We start from the raw sequence: 15,322 nt of genomic DNA on the forward strand, positions 1-15,322 counted from the left end.
CACGCTTTTCTATGATGATGTCACGAGCTCTTGGCTTTAATGCTTCTATGATGCCATGATGCATCCTACCATTTTTCCTTAGTGATAGCCATATCTTACAATAGAAAAGCTTGAAAACAGGAACTTGAAAAGAACTGGGTGAGGAAGACTATCTCAGTCATAGTAGAGATCACTTACTTCGTCTTTCTTGGACTTCTTCTTTTCATCTTTCTCCGCTTCTTCGGTGATATGGGCTTCTTCTCTACCTCTTTTGTTATTTTCCTTCTTGAGCTTAGGACAATCTCTTTTGTAATGCCCATATTCTTGACATCCATAGCATTGAACCTTAGCCAGGTTCTTCTTCTTTTTCTGAGGACCAAATTTCCCAGACTTTCCTCTTCTCTTTGCCATAGCAGCATATGCTTGATTTTGCTCACTGGATCCTACATCAGTTTTTGCCTTCAGTTTGGTTTCTTCAATTTTGCATAGAGACCATAGATCCTGGAATGGAGTAGCTTCTTTCTTCCCATAAATGCTTGAAGTAAAGTTACCCCATTCCTCTGGTAGTGTATTTAGTACTACAGCGGTCATCTCTTTGTCAAACATTTATTCACAGATCTTGAAATTGATCCCTTATTTCAGATATCCTCATAAAGTATGAGGCTATCCCTTCTTCTTTTGATATCCTTAGCTTGTAGAGTTCTGGCCTTAGAGAGATAACTTCTCCTGCAATGCTTATAGAAAACAACTCTACCAATTTATCATATATTTCTTTTGAGGTGTTGAGTTTAGATACATATCGAATGAGCGGATCCTTGATGGATTCTTTGAGAATCCTTTGAGCCCTCACTTCCCCTTTCATAAACTTTGCAAGTGCTTGAGCATCTTTCGCTCGTTTGGTGATAGATCCTTTGAAATGATCCATAACCTCATTTTCAATGAGATTCATATCTGTCCTCTTCTTCCATGCAAGATAGTTTGAAGCCCCAACCAATTTCTTGTTTTCCTTACAAAAAGACATTTTGATAGATTCAAACATAAATATACTTACTTGTAAAGATGCTTCTTCCGCTTGCTGCCTCCTTGAATTTGATGATAATATAGATGATAGAGAACTTCTCCTTGGTGAAGATAGATCTCTTCAAGAGTGATCCTTGACTCCACAAAGAAGGAGATCACTTTAGATCCTTTGATTGTGTTGTCCTTGTTGATAATGATGACTTCTTGATGATGTCTTGATGCTTCTTGGATGATCTTCTTCAATGGTAGGGTCCTTGCTTCAACGAGAGGAAATTGCCTTAGAACTTTTGAAGATGATGACAACGTCCTTGATCTTGTTTCTCTAGTAAGAAACTTGATTTATAAGTCCCTTTATCTTGAGTAGGGTCTTTGTGGTCCTTTTGATGACTTGAGGATCCCAAGACTTCTGTTGGTGTAGACTTCTTCTTCGATCTAGGGTTTTGATACTTCTTTGTAGATCTTGACTCCAAGATGATCTTCTTAGATTTGCTTTGATGTCTTTCTCGAGATTTGATCCTTGAGTGTCCCTTGATAAGATGCCCTTCCTTGACTTTGTCACCTTAGCTCTAATACCATGTTGAGAAATATAGGGCATCAAGATTAGGTGATTTATCTATAATGATAACTACTTGTGAATGCTTTTTACTTATTTAGATTAGGATCTTCTCTTTTCTTAGATTATTATTATGTTTTCTTCATCAAACACCTACCAATGCATAAACAATAAAGAGACAAGAGACACTGAATATGGGCGATCAGCCATGGCCAAAACCTCTCCACTTCGAGAGGAGAGGTGTCTGGGTTTTGGAGATCTCATGTATTCTAGCCTCTCCACCAAATTTTGTGCCTAAAACACATCCGATGCTACAAAAACTAACAATACTCTTTGCTATAGTGGGGGCCCATCGCTCTCAATGCTCACCCTACAAGTGACAATGCAACCCTCTGCAGGGCTAGGACCTCGTATAGGAGACGAAGCCCCAAATGGAGACTCACCTGCAATCCTACATAAGATCGAATGCATCCCCTTGCCCTCTACTACAACAAATCATTAGAATAATCAAGTAAAAGAGCTTACCAGTCATGGAATCAATGGGGCATTTCATGGTGGTATGTCCTTCCATAGTGGGCTTTAGCATGTACAAGTGTCTTCAATCTCAATAAGAGGAGTTAACCAATGATCCTATTAGGTGGTTTCAACCTTTAAAGGGGGCGACCCATCCATGGTACATCCATCTGGTGGTAGGTGGCCAATGATATAGTAATGGAACAGAGTGGGGGTCAAGGGAATGCTCCAAGCCACATGCCATCTGACAAGGGTAGCTATAATAAGGGAAGCCCACACCTGGGTATATGAGTGTAGGAGGGAGCAAATTGTGGTTCATGAGTTACCCCGACCTTTGTTTTTTCACCCTTCTTCATTTGCCTATTGCCTTTGATTGATTTTTCTTCATAATTGTTAGGGGCTCTAGGGGATGAAAGCATGATGTGCAGGATATAGCAGTAGGTACCCCCTTTTAAGGTGGGGCATCTCATTGCCCACCAAAGGGTGGGACAATCATGGGTTCCTTTATGTGGAGGGGGCTCATCTAGGGCCCATAGGAACCAAGGTGATGGACATGGATAAGGGGTAGAGCTCATGTTTGGCTTTTGCCCACGTGCTAAATTTGTATGTCCTAGATATCTTTTGCATTTTGTGGTACATTTCTTGTTGAGAACGACCAAATTATGCTTTTTCTTTTCTTTTAATGCATCAACCTTTGAGGCATCATTCCAGGCCTGACCTAAGGTGTGTACAAGGGGAGAGGGAGGTTAACCCTATGTGGACCTGGATGGAAAAAATGATGAATGGGGTTAAAATGAGTAGAAGGGAGTGATGCATATGGTGTGGGGAAGCAGGACCATGCGACCAAAATCGAGATTTCCCATGTAGCGCCAACCCTAAAGCTAATGGCCAGTAAAGGAGATACCACAGGACTAGGATACAAGGCTAACACCCAAATCAGGTGGAGGAGACAAGGGTACAGAACTAGCCTACTCTTTCTACCGAGTCCCCCCATCAATCCATGCCAAAAGTGTCCATGATAAGTAAGTAAAATTACTCAACTATACCAATGAAAAACCATACCTTCGGGGTTAGGAGGCCACCTTCAAACATATGATCATAACAGATGGGCGAGGGACCACATGGCTAGCTCAAGTGGTGGAGACAATGGCACATCGAGTTGTTTGGTTGTTGCAAGGAGTTGCTGGCTGCCAGCTGAGGACCATCTAGGAGAAATTTTTTCTCCTATGCATACTACCCACAGGTAGTGGGCAACATCTGGCTCCAACTAGGATGTGAGCTCTCGGAAAGGTGTGCAAATCAACTTGAATGGGAGGTCATGAGAACACCTACAATCTCTTGGTACCATAGACTTGTTACCTCCACATATCACAAATCAAGCACACGGGGCAGCATGCTTTCGCAGAGTCTCATGATTGCACATGCTTATATTAAGACACTAAAAACCAACTAGTAAATAAAATTTAAACAAAATTTTGAATGCAATCTTAATCCAAATTCAACTAATCTAACATGATAATATCATGTGATGTTAGCTCTAATGAGAAAATCAACATACAATGCATCCTACCCTAACATGCATGTTACATCACTCGAATACTAAGTGTAATCATAGATCCAATGCAACCAACATATCATCCAGTCAATATGAAAACCATTGACCTTTTGCTTACTCATGCAACAGATCCATAGGCAAGGGCAGGAATGACTACATGGAAGGTCACAAGGGCGGGAGGCGGGAAAATGAAGTAACCAATCATGGAGTATCATGGGGGAAGAGAGAGCAAAGGGATGTAATCTATTACACATGATCCTTTCTTCCAACCAAAAGACGGAGATATCAACAATCAAGGTCATAAACTTCTGATGGATGGCAACCTCAGGAATATCATCCCCATCATGGTCCTTATCATCAATATCATGCTTCATGGACACCATAAGGCCATGATTGGGAGGAAAGAGAGACTGATGACATGGGATGACACAAAAGGAAGGTTGTTCATGATGGTCATATTCACAATCCTGAAGGTATGATGGGGAAGGAAAGGTACATCTAATGGATAACTCCTCAACATTATGCGTAGGAGAGGGAAAGGGATCATCAATAGTTGGGACAATGTGAGAATGGCCAGGGTGAGAGTTCAACAATAATGTAACTATGCTATTGGGATCCTGGAGAAGGCATGGGAAAACAAGGCTTTTGTCAATATCATCATTGATATCATTAATGGGGCCCGCTATTTCCAATAAACCTTCTTCATGCATGGGAAAACAATGACCCTTCCTTTCAATGGTGTGAGTAGTCATATCATTATGAGTAATGTCCTACAAAAAAGGAGAATGAATTTCAACCTCTTTTTCGTGTCAGTATCATAAATAGGGTCACTGTCAAAATGATAGCTACCCATATCCCATCCTCCCTGATTAATGCACAAGAAATTAGAAATGTCACCTTCGCAGGGACAATATTCATATCTTCAAAGCTTCTTTCTTGAATTAAGGTCCCTACTTCATTGTGTTCATCCTCATAAACTTCAATAGGGTTCTCACTCATGTCATGGACATTCTCAATCCTTAAATTTGCATCATGAAGGCCCTCTACGGTCTTATGGCCATCAAGATCTTCTTTAGATGGATCCCATTCTTCCATATATTCCTCATTTTCTGTTGGAATTTCTAAGTCTAACTGTTAGAAACCCTTCATGTACTTTACTGATTGATTCCTGCCTACTTGTTCTGTTAATTAACAAGTTATTTACCATGTAAATACTAGAAATAAATACAAGTAGATGCTCAACACATTACAAATCATCAACTGAAGGAAAAACAAGCACACAAGTGACAGTTATTTTTGGACTAATGTCCCCAGAAAAACCTAATGCGGGAAAACTGGTGTAGCTATCTGAGGGTTTTATTATTATGCAGTTTCTGAATACAATTTGGGTGCCAAAACCGGCTCACCCAACATAGAATAATCTCGGTAGTAGTACCTCTCTATTTGGAAGCAGATATTCCGGCTAAAACCTCGGATGACCAATCCCAGGGCTCTCAGCTATTCTGTCCCACGAAAATCCCCAACGTCTGCCTCTAGGGACTACGTCAGCCTCTCTGGCTTAGCGTCACCCCTCCTTGCCCTGCGTCAGCCTTTGGAGGCATTGCGTCAGCCTCTAGAGCCTCTGCGTCACTTATGCAGGCTCTCTCTGGCACTGCGCAACTCAGAGCTCTCAGCTCCATTCTGCCCCATGAAAATCCCTAACGTCTGCCTCTAGGGACTGCGTCAGCCTCTCTAGCTTAGCATCAACCCAACGTCACCCCTCCTTGCTCTGCGTCAACCTCTAGAGCCTCTGCATCACCTACGCAGGCTCTCTCTGGCACTGCGCAGCTCTTGGCTGGCTCTGTGTCTCTCTGTCTCGGCTTCTGCACTAATCCTCTGGTACTCTTTTTGCCTCCCTGCTTCTGTATTCATTGCCCCTCAACTACAACTCAGATCACTTCACTCAATTTCCTCAACAAACCCAGCCCCAGAAAATTGAGTTCTTGATCTCTCTGTGTGTGTTCTCCAAGTGACCCTCAAGCCTCCTCTTATACTTTTCTTGTTGACAAATCAATAGCCGAGATTAAGTCCCTAATCAATGGCTAAGATTAACTCTGGCTTGATCCATGACTTTTGGACCCTTCTAACATAGTTTTATATTGATTCACATTAATATTTTATTTTCCCTAAGTTTAGACTTAGGGACTCCTTTAAAAATATTAATTATTTTAATACCTGCCAAACTGTTTAGAATCTGCCCAAACCATTTCTGGGTATTGGAGGTGTCATGTGCCTTAGCCTCTCCACCATTTTTCGTGGCTAGAGCACATCCGATCCTACCCTAAATCAACATTTTCATTATCATCTTACACATCTGATTTTTCTTCAAGGTCACCCTGATCATCCAACTGATTACATTCTATGGGACTTTATGATTGACTATAATATTTCTCATTAATAAGGCCAGTCAAAATGTTAAAAGCACAGGTTTGGCCAACGAATTCAAAGAGACCACTAGGATCCTTCTCATAGGCACACATTATTATGTAAAGTTGTTTTTGTGTTGTCCCAACTCCCATGAAACCTAAGCATGAATTCTTTATTTGCGTTCTCCAACATATTTTCATAAAGCTCAACATATTGGTCTTTATATTTTTGTAGTTCCTAAAGGTCTTGGCAATGTTCCATGTATGATTTTGCATGTTAGTATTAAAATGGAGTCGTTGGGGTGAATTGAATGCCTCAATAGATGTTTGCTTCACCCTACAACCATTAACTTTGAAGTTCAATGAAGAATTAGGGCTTTGTTATTCTAATGGAGTTGCCAAGAATGATATGTCAATGATGTCGTAAGGGAAACAAGGCACACGTCTCATTCCCCGGCAATGGCGCCAAAATGGTACTGTTCAAACTAGCAAAGGTCCTAGGAGGGGATCCTATGGAGCAACTATTAGGTCAAAGGGCAACAATGGAGCGATAGCCCACTGTCATCTCAGCTAAGGCTCCCCGCTCTTTACGGACTTTCATCGATGGGAAGATACCTGGTATAAGGGGAATCACTAGATGAATGAATCAATGAGAGGATGAGGAGTGATTCCTAAGGCCTATTCACAAGAGAGACTCAATTAGATAGCTTGCTTGCTTTGAAAGCAAGGTGATGGGCTATCTAAGAAGGGCCAAGAGGATTCTTGAGCCTAGGTTTGGAAGATATGCCTTAACAAGGAGCTTCCTAAGCATAAGGATCCTTAGGGAGAATTAGCCTTTATGTGATCTTTGTCAAATTAGAGTTGTAAGGTTGCAGGATCACATGGGACCAAGTGGACCCAAAATTAGGTCAAGGATGTGGAGTTGATTAGTCAAGGAGGGGCTTAACATAATTATGGAAGAGAAGAGGATCAAAGGACAATTCTTCTTTCGGGAATTGAATGCAATGATCCAAATGAGGACACTAGCCAAGGGAAACCTAGGGCAAGAAACGATCCTTGAGCTAGGGCTTGCTATATCTCAAGATCCCATTGTCGGAATTTCTTGAAATTTGGAGGGCCTCTAGAGAAAACCCTAGCGCAATTATGGAAAAGAGATCAAACTTTTTTGATGGCATAGTGCGAGAAAAATAATGCCCTAGGTGACCTATGTAGGTTAGGCCTAGAAAGAGAAAGAGAGGTGAGAGAAATATTCTTTAAAAGTGATCACCTATGGAAGGATTAGTGCCTTATCCTTTGGGAGAGATGGAGTCAAAGAGAATTTGGTGTTTGGAAAAGATTTACCCAATCAAGGAGGCCTTCAAGCAACTTTGCATGGCATTAGGGCATGAGAACAACTTTTTAAGGTCTTTATACTTCGATATGAAATAACTGATGACTTATCAACATGTATTCAACAACAATCATCTCTAGGAACATTCACCCATTCATACATGGCCCATGTAATGATGCAACGCTACAAAAGATCAAAATTTCCACAATTTCGCATAAAAAAGTAGTAAATTTTAGACTTATATAGTGAAAATCCCAACAACATTTCATGTGACAAAGTAAATAACAAGAATAAGCATGAAAATGATCACTTACATGTACAAATGAGTATATCCAATCATCAAATTATGCAAATAATGAAGCTCCAAGATCAAGAAGATAGAATCCATACATTAAAATTTATCCATGCAATCCAAACTCGTCCTCCAAACATGAATGTGAAATTCTCAAGTAGCTACTAAATCCAATTCAAGTGATGATGAGAGAAATGAAACACCTCTCATCTATTTATACCATCTCTAATGCGTTCGATTTGCCTATTTGGCCTAATTAAGCCCCAAATAATAAAATAATGTGCAATAATATCATCCCTTGGTGACAATCACACCAAGATAGCCTAATAACATTATAAAAAATAAGCCTCTCAAGAGGGAAGAATAATCAAAATAATGAGTCCTTGGGCCATTGAGAAGGCCTAATGAAGTCCAAAGTGTGCCATGGTGAGGAAATGGACTTCAAAGTTCAAACATAGTGGACAAGGGGTTGGCCCCTTGTTTTCCAAGTAAGTCCCTGTGGTGCTCCCAAGTGGATGTGGGGGCACAAGGACATCCTCATGGGTCTCCAAGTGGATTGAAAATGCCTATAAATCATTTGTAAGGGCTAGGATGATGACATAAGCCCTCCCTTTTTCTCTTGTAGTGAGACCAATGTTTTAAAACTCCGTCTCGGGTTCGGAATCGACCGAGGGTCGGCTCCGACTCCGACTCCAACTTGGTATCAACTTGGCCAATTTGATTTCAATGGCTCGATCATTGTAAAAAATACATTAAATATATATTTTTTTATGAAACACATATTTTTAAAGATTTTCATTCATGTTTCTAAACACAAAGCATTATAATATAGAGAGAAGACAACATATGATCAAAGTAGGCTCATGAATATATCCTTTATATCAAAATGGCACCCAATGCACTGTCTAATACATACATGATATAGAGATCAAAACAAAAACACATAACCAAGGCGGCTCTAAATGGCCTCCACAAAAAAAATAAACTGTAAAACATCACTAGTCACCAGTACTACTCAGTGTTTTTAAAACTGGAACCGGTGACCGGACCAGTCCACCTAATGAACCGGTTTATCGATCGGAACCGGTCTAACCTAGACTGATTTGGTCTAAACGAACCGGTTTTAAAAAAATACATTAAAAAATTAATTTTTAATGAAACAAAACTATTTTCAAGATGTAAAACCATGATTCCAAGCCAATAGAAACAAAATATACAAAGTTTGCTCATTTATATACCATGTAAAGGTGAATATATCAAAATGGCATTGAGTGTGTTAGTGTCAGTCTTTCCAGCCTTCCTCCAGTGATCAAATATGCTCTTACAAAGTGGTATCAGAGTGTCAAGGTCAAATTTTGTCATTTCAGTGAGTCTTCAAGCAAAATTTGGTCACTAGGCATTAGGTCTAGGGTTTGCTTTCACTCTTTTCAAAATTGCCCAAATGCCAATCTATGTCACTATTCAGCTGAGTCTATCATCATTCATAGGGTTGTCATCATCATGTCAAGTTCCAATGGGTCATTCTACACCTTGTTCATGCTTCAGTTGCACCTAGGCAAGGTCATTTCCCTCTCCTAGGGTTTTGAAACTAATTTCTCTTGGATGGTCAAATCATCGGCAAAACTTGTATCCTGATGTTCATACACCTTCCCCTATCCTTAAAGTACCTTATCAAATGCTTCCCATTACTGAGATTCTCCAAATTCCTCATTTTCGCGCAAACCCTAGTTTCTTGCTACAACTTGGCAATTTTCTAGGTTGGGCCTGTGTTTTGCCCTTTTAGACCCCTTCCCCTCGCTCGATCTCTGAGATTCCACTTTCCCCTGCTTCCTAACATCCCTCCCTACTTTCAAAAATTTCCCCAAGAATTTAGAAGCCCCTTATCCCCTTCATTTCGCTTCATTTCGACAACATCCCTTGTTCCACACATCGGGATAAGTTTCACTCAAAAGCTGTTTCAGAGCAATCAAAGATGAATTTTGGAAAACTGAGAGAGGTTTTTGTTCACAACATGCCAAGGAAGAAAAACCTCCTTCACTTTTTACACAGGTGTCATGGTTTTATAGAAATGTAAAAAATACCGTTGCCTCAGGAGAACCGAATGCACCTCTGAAGTGACCTTGGGAAAATCAAGTTTTCTCCTAGCTTGGCTGGCCAAATGACTTTCTTAATGAGTCAAATGATAACTAGACACAAAGATCTTTCCAATGAGCTATCATGGGCTCAATTTGGAGTTGAGGAAGGCATTCAAAAGTTGACTGCAACAACACTTTGCCTTGAGGCAGCCTCATTTTGCACATTTTGACCAATCTTGGGAGATTTGATTTTTGATAGGGCAAATGAACTCCAAATTGAAAAATTCTAGTTGTGTTGGAAAATAGACTCAAAGTCCATTCCAACGAGCTATCCTGCGCCCGATTTTAACACCGGGAAGGCCTCCAAAAGCCTCCTGCAAAATGCACTATGTAGCTGGGTGCGCGCTACACATCAGGTTGGGTGCGCTACGCACCCAGGGCGCGCTACGCATCAGCACGATTTTTCCTGTGTTAATTTGTTCGTGCGCTACGAACTAGAGGCGCGCTACGCGTTGGGTTTTTCGCCCAGAAACTTGCCAGCAAGCATTCAAATCCTTTCTTAACTCAAGCAAACTACAGGTAGGCTTCATTTCCATGGCTGGTTTTGGTTTTGTAAGATTAATGTGAAAGAATTATGATAAGTATGCCATGAAAATTAAATGTAAAAACCCTAAGTTGCTGTGTGGATTTAAAGGCCTAGTTTGCTAGGGTTTCAAAGTTATGTGCTGCCCAAGGTTTTCCCATTTTAGTGCTTCTTTTCCCCCCCATATTCACCAGCATTTCCCTTAAAATTCCCCATAAAATTCTACCATATCCCTCCACAAAATCCCAAACCCTACTTCACCCCAAACCCTACAATATCATAATTTCTATGCCCTTTCCCTTCCCTAAATTCCTTGTTTATTTTCATTACCCCTAATTCCCTCATGTTTCCCTTTCCCTAACAATTCCCTTGTATTTATGTCCCCTTGGTAACAACATTTGAAAAAGTCAAACAACAATCGATTGTGTGCATAGTCAGCATATACATTTCAGCCATCCTGTCTTCAAAACTATGTCAGAAACCGAATCAGATTATGAGCAGAGTTATGACAGTGATTCAACACCAGAGATAGAAGTGCCAAGGAGGCATCACAAGGGCGGTAAAGGTGGTCGGCATGTCAGGGAGGAGCCCACTTCTTTGGCTCATTTGCAAGCTTGTCCACTTGCAATGAACTGTTTTCAGTACCAATCATGTTTTGGATATTGTGAGCGGATCTCACAAATTCAACATCACAGAGAACTAGCTTGCTTGTTTGTCCTGCATTTGCAGAATGGTCATGTGAACCTTGCAGGAGTGGACTTCACCCTATCACCCGAGATTGTTGCTCAAGCCACCGGGATACCAAATGTGGGGGAGGAATGGAGTAAACGCCAGCAGTTAGACAGATATTACTATGAGCCATATATTAAGCCCGGATGTATGAGACACTTAATTGCTGTTTTTCCTTTCAGATTCCTAAGGGATGAGTATGCACCGTTGATGAGACTCATTATTCGCTATTTCACTTGTGAGGGCAGATTTTCACGTCTCTATTTGTACCATATTCGTTTGTTGATGCATTTCACAAGGGTACGAATGATGAACATTCCTTTTTTCATGTGTCGCAATATAGAAAGGATGGTGCCCTTGGTACAAAGGAAGAGTCCAGCACAGCAGCACAAGAGTATTTATCATTATGCACTGATTAAAATCATAGTGATGCATCAGTTGGCACAGCGGGTATTGCTTGGGAGGATTTCATTTCTTGTGACTTTTTCACGGTACCAAGGCCACCTCCTGAGATTCTCCATGATGAGGGAGGGCTTTCACATCAGTTTGACATTCCAGAGCCCGAGCATGTCAGCACTCCAGCATGTATTACATATCAGAGAGGCCACAGGGCCTTATTTGCATCTGCACGACGAGTATTATCTCCACATCAGGTGGAAGGGGTCTCGCCTTCTTCATCAGCACAGCGAGTGTTATCTCCACTTCGTGTATAAGGGGCCTCGCTTTCGACAACAGCACAAGTACAGGTACAAGACAGAGGCAAGCAACCCATGTTTGATGAGGGACCATCAGGAGATCCGGACATAGATATGTAGAAATTTCTGTTTTCCCACCCCGGTTTTCAGTTTCTCCTTATTTCTCCCATGTAGTTAAATGCCCATTCCCATAACCATACATTTAACAGACTGAAAAAAAATAAATATTGCTGAAAACACAAATTCTGGAAATTTTTCAGAATGCTGGAAATTGCAGAATTAAAAATCAGCAATCAAAAACAGCCATTAAAACACATTAAAACACTGATATTTTTGGTCAACTTGACCCTGGAAAAACCCCCTACAACTCTTGGGGAAAACCAGTTTGAGAGCTCTTATTTATTTCTGAAAATTGTCTTTTTACAGTGAGAATTATTCAGCAAAAAATCAGCAAACAAATTTACAACTTATCTCCTTTCCCGTGCCTCACAGCAATCTGGAAATTACAGCAAACAGGACAGCAATAAATGCTGTACGGCCTCCGTTTTGTGTGCAGAAAAATCAGCAAACTGCTCCTCGATTTTTGTGCAAAAATCTGCCTTTCACTATGTGCTGAATTAGCTGTACAAATCTGCTCAACTGCTGCCTTGGAATGTGTGCCAAGCTGCTGTCTCCTTCTCCTCCCTGCTCAGAAATCTCTCTTGCTCTCTTGCTCTCCTTCTCCCAATCTGCTCATGAAAGAATGAATGACCTTTTCCTCCTTTAATATAACTCCAAGTGACTTTTGGGTGATCCAAGTGACTTTTGGGTGATCTCTAAATCCAATGGCTGAAATAGATTTAGATCAATGGCTGAGATTAAATGCTCATTTAAATCTCACTTTCTATTTTTTAATTCACCCACTTTAATAAAGACCCACTTAGTCATTTATTTCCAAAGTCACTTTTTCTTTCTAATTTTTCATTGACTTTATAAAAGTCACTTTAAAATTAGACTTAATAACTTTATCACTTAAAGTCACTTTTAAATTAGATTTAACTTTATAAAATTATAAAGTCACTTTAGGAGAAAAATTAAATTCTTTTGGACACTTTTCCTAAGGCCAAAGATCAAAGCCTAAGGGAACCACCTGTCCTCCGGTACCAAATTTCAACACTCCCTCTTACCGAGGAAGGTGTTCCTCACCACACCCATCTTGTCTCTGAAGTAGACATGCTTGCCCCGTGGTAAGGCTTTGGTAAGGATATCTGCAACCTGCTCATCAGTGGAAATATACTCAAGCTTCACAGCTCCCTTCTGAACATAGTCTCTGATGAAATGATATCTGATCCCGATATGCTTTGACCTGTCATGAAATACTGGATTCTCCGTGAGTTTAATGCAACTCTGATTATCACAGTAAATCACTGAAGGTCTCAACGGCTGACCAAATAAGCCAAACAACATCTTGCGAAGCCAGATGGCCTCACAACTAGCTAGACTGGCTGCCATATACTCTGCTTCCGTTGAACTCAGTGCTACTGACTGCTGCTTCCGGCTGAACCATGACACTACTGCTGAACCCAACCCAAAACAGCACCCTGAAGTGCTCTTCCTATCAGAAGCACAACCTGCCCAATCAGAATCAGTGTACCCTGCCAATCTCACTCCATCTCCCTGCCTGTAGTCCAGACCATAATCCACTGTCCCCTGCAAGTACCGCAAAATGTGTTTTGCAGCCACCCAGTGAACCTTCCTAGGCTCACACATAAACTGACTCATCGTGTTGACTGCAAAACAGATATCTGGTCTAGTGTTGACCAAATACATCAAGGAACCAATCAGCTGCCTGTACAATGTGGGATCCACCAACTCGGAATCCGAAGCATGAAGCTTCTTCCAGTTGGTGATCATCGGTGTTGACATGGGTCTACAATCCTCCATGTGGAATCTGCTAAGGATGTCCACAATATACTTCCCCTGCCCCAGGAAGAAATGCCCCTCCTCCTGCCACACCTCCAAACCCAAAAAGTAATGCATCAAGCCAATGTTCTTCATCTCAAACTCCGCCGCAAGATCTCTCTTGCAGTGCTCTATGAGTCTCTCTGCACCTGTAATGATCAAGTCATCCACATACAGCACCAGAATGAGAGGCTCCTCACCAATCACAATAAAGTAAAGGTTCGGATCTGCCTCACTCTTTGTGAAACCCATCCCCTGCAAGTATGCATCTATCCTGGAGTACCAAGCTCTGGGAGCTTGCTTCAGGCCATAAAGGGCCTTCTTCAATCTGCACACATGGGACTCCTTCCCATGCACCTCAAAGCCCTGTGGCTGCTCAATGTACACCTCCTCCTGTATGAAGCCATTGAGAAATGCGGTCTTCACATCCATCTGGTGGATCTTCCAACCCATCTCTGCTGCTATCGATATAATGGAGCAGATCGAAGTATATCGAGCCACGGGAGCGAAGGTCTCCTCATAATCAACTCCCTCTACCTGGGAGAACCCTCTAGCCACAAACCTCGCTTTGAATTTCTCAATGCTGCCATCTGCAGCATGCTTTACCTTGTAAAGCCATCTGGAAGTAACCACGGATTTGCCCTCAGGCCTCGGCACCACCTCCCAAACATCATTCTTCATGATAGAAGAATACTCCTCCTGCATGGCCTCTGTCCAGACCTGCTGGCTAGCTGCCTCCTCATAGCTAGAAGGCTCAGAGTCAAGGATGCTGGTAACCATCGCCATATAGCTACAAAACCTCTCAGGTGGTCTACTCTCTCTGACCGGCCTCTTCGGCTCAGCAACAGATGTGGCATCTCTCAAGGTGTCCTGAAGCCACTTGGGCTTCCTCTTCCCTGAGCGCACTTCTCCCACCGGAGAATGAAACTCCTCCTCATCATCATCAGTAGCCTGAACTCCTGACTGTCTGTCTGCTGTCCTCCTGCCTGCACCTGAACCTGTAGAAGCTGAGGTACCGTGTGAACTGTCCATCAGTGGACTCCTTAGTGAATTGCTCTGTGAACTGCTCTGCATGCTGCCCGGAGCACCACCCCTCTGGCTCGATGAGCCACTGCTCACTGACGGACCTGACATCCTCATAGATGTACCTCCTGATCCTCCTGATCCCTGCCCACTGGATCCCTGCGACTGACTCAACTGCTGCTGAGGGTCTGGCTGATCCAGATACTCTAACTCCCGTGACCTCCTAAAGGCCCTGTCCTCCTCGAACTTCACATCCCGTCTGACAACAACTCTCCTCTGTGCAGGGATGTAAATCCGAAAGGCCTTTGAGGTCTCACTGTAGCCCACAAAGATACCCTTCTCTGCGGTGGGCTCTAGTTTGGTCCTCTTCTCCTTTGGTATATAGGAGTATGTAATGCATCCAAAGATATGAAGATGACCAAGATCAGGCTTCTTCCCAGAGAAAGCCTCCTCCGGAGTCATGTGCCCCAAGGCACGATGCGGACTCCTGTTTTGCAAGTAAACAGCTGTGTTGCAGGCCTCTGCCCACAAGAACAATGGCAACCCCTGATCATGTAACATGGATTAGGCAGCCCCTATGATGGATCTGTTCTTCCTCTCTGCAACCCCGTTCTGCTGGGGGTTGTAAG

General features: G+C 42.1%; 1 protein-coding gene across 1 annotated transcript in view; it reads left to right on the plus strand.

The window, feature by feature from the left end:
• LOC149243957 (uncharacterized) overlaps positions 1-15,322 on the plus strand; it is a 222,316-nt gene that overhangs the window by 111,606 nt on the left and 95,388 nt on the right. The window lies entirely within an intron of this gene.

Source organism: Pinus tabuliformis, chromosome 8 (genome assembly GCF_031772625.1).
Source record: "Pinus tabuliformis cultivar Carrire ecotype Pingquan chromosome 8, CPIR1, whole genome shotgun sequence".
NCBI lineage: Eukaryota > Viridiplantae > Streptophyta > Pinopsida > Pinales > Pinaceae > Pinus > Pinus tabuliformis.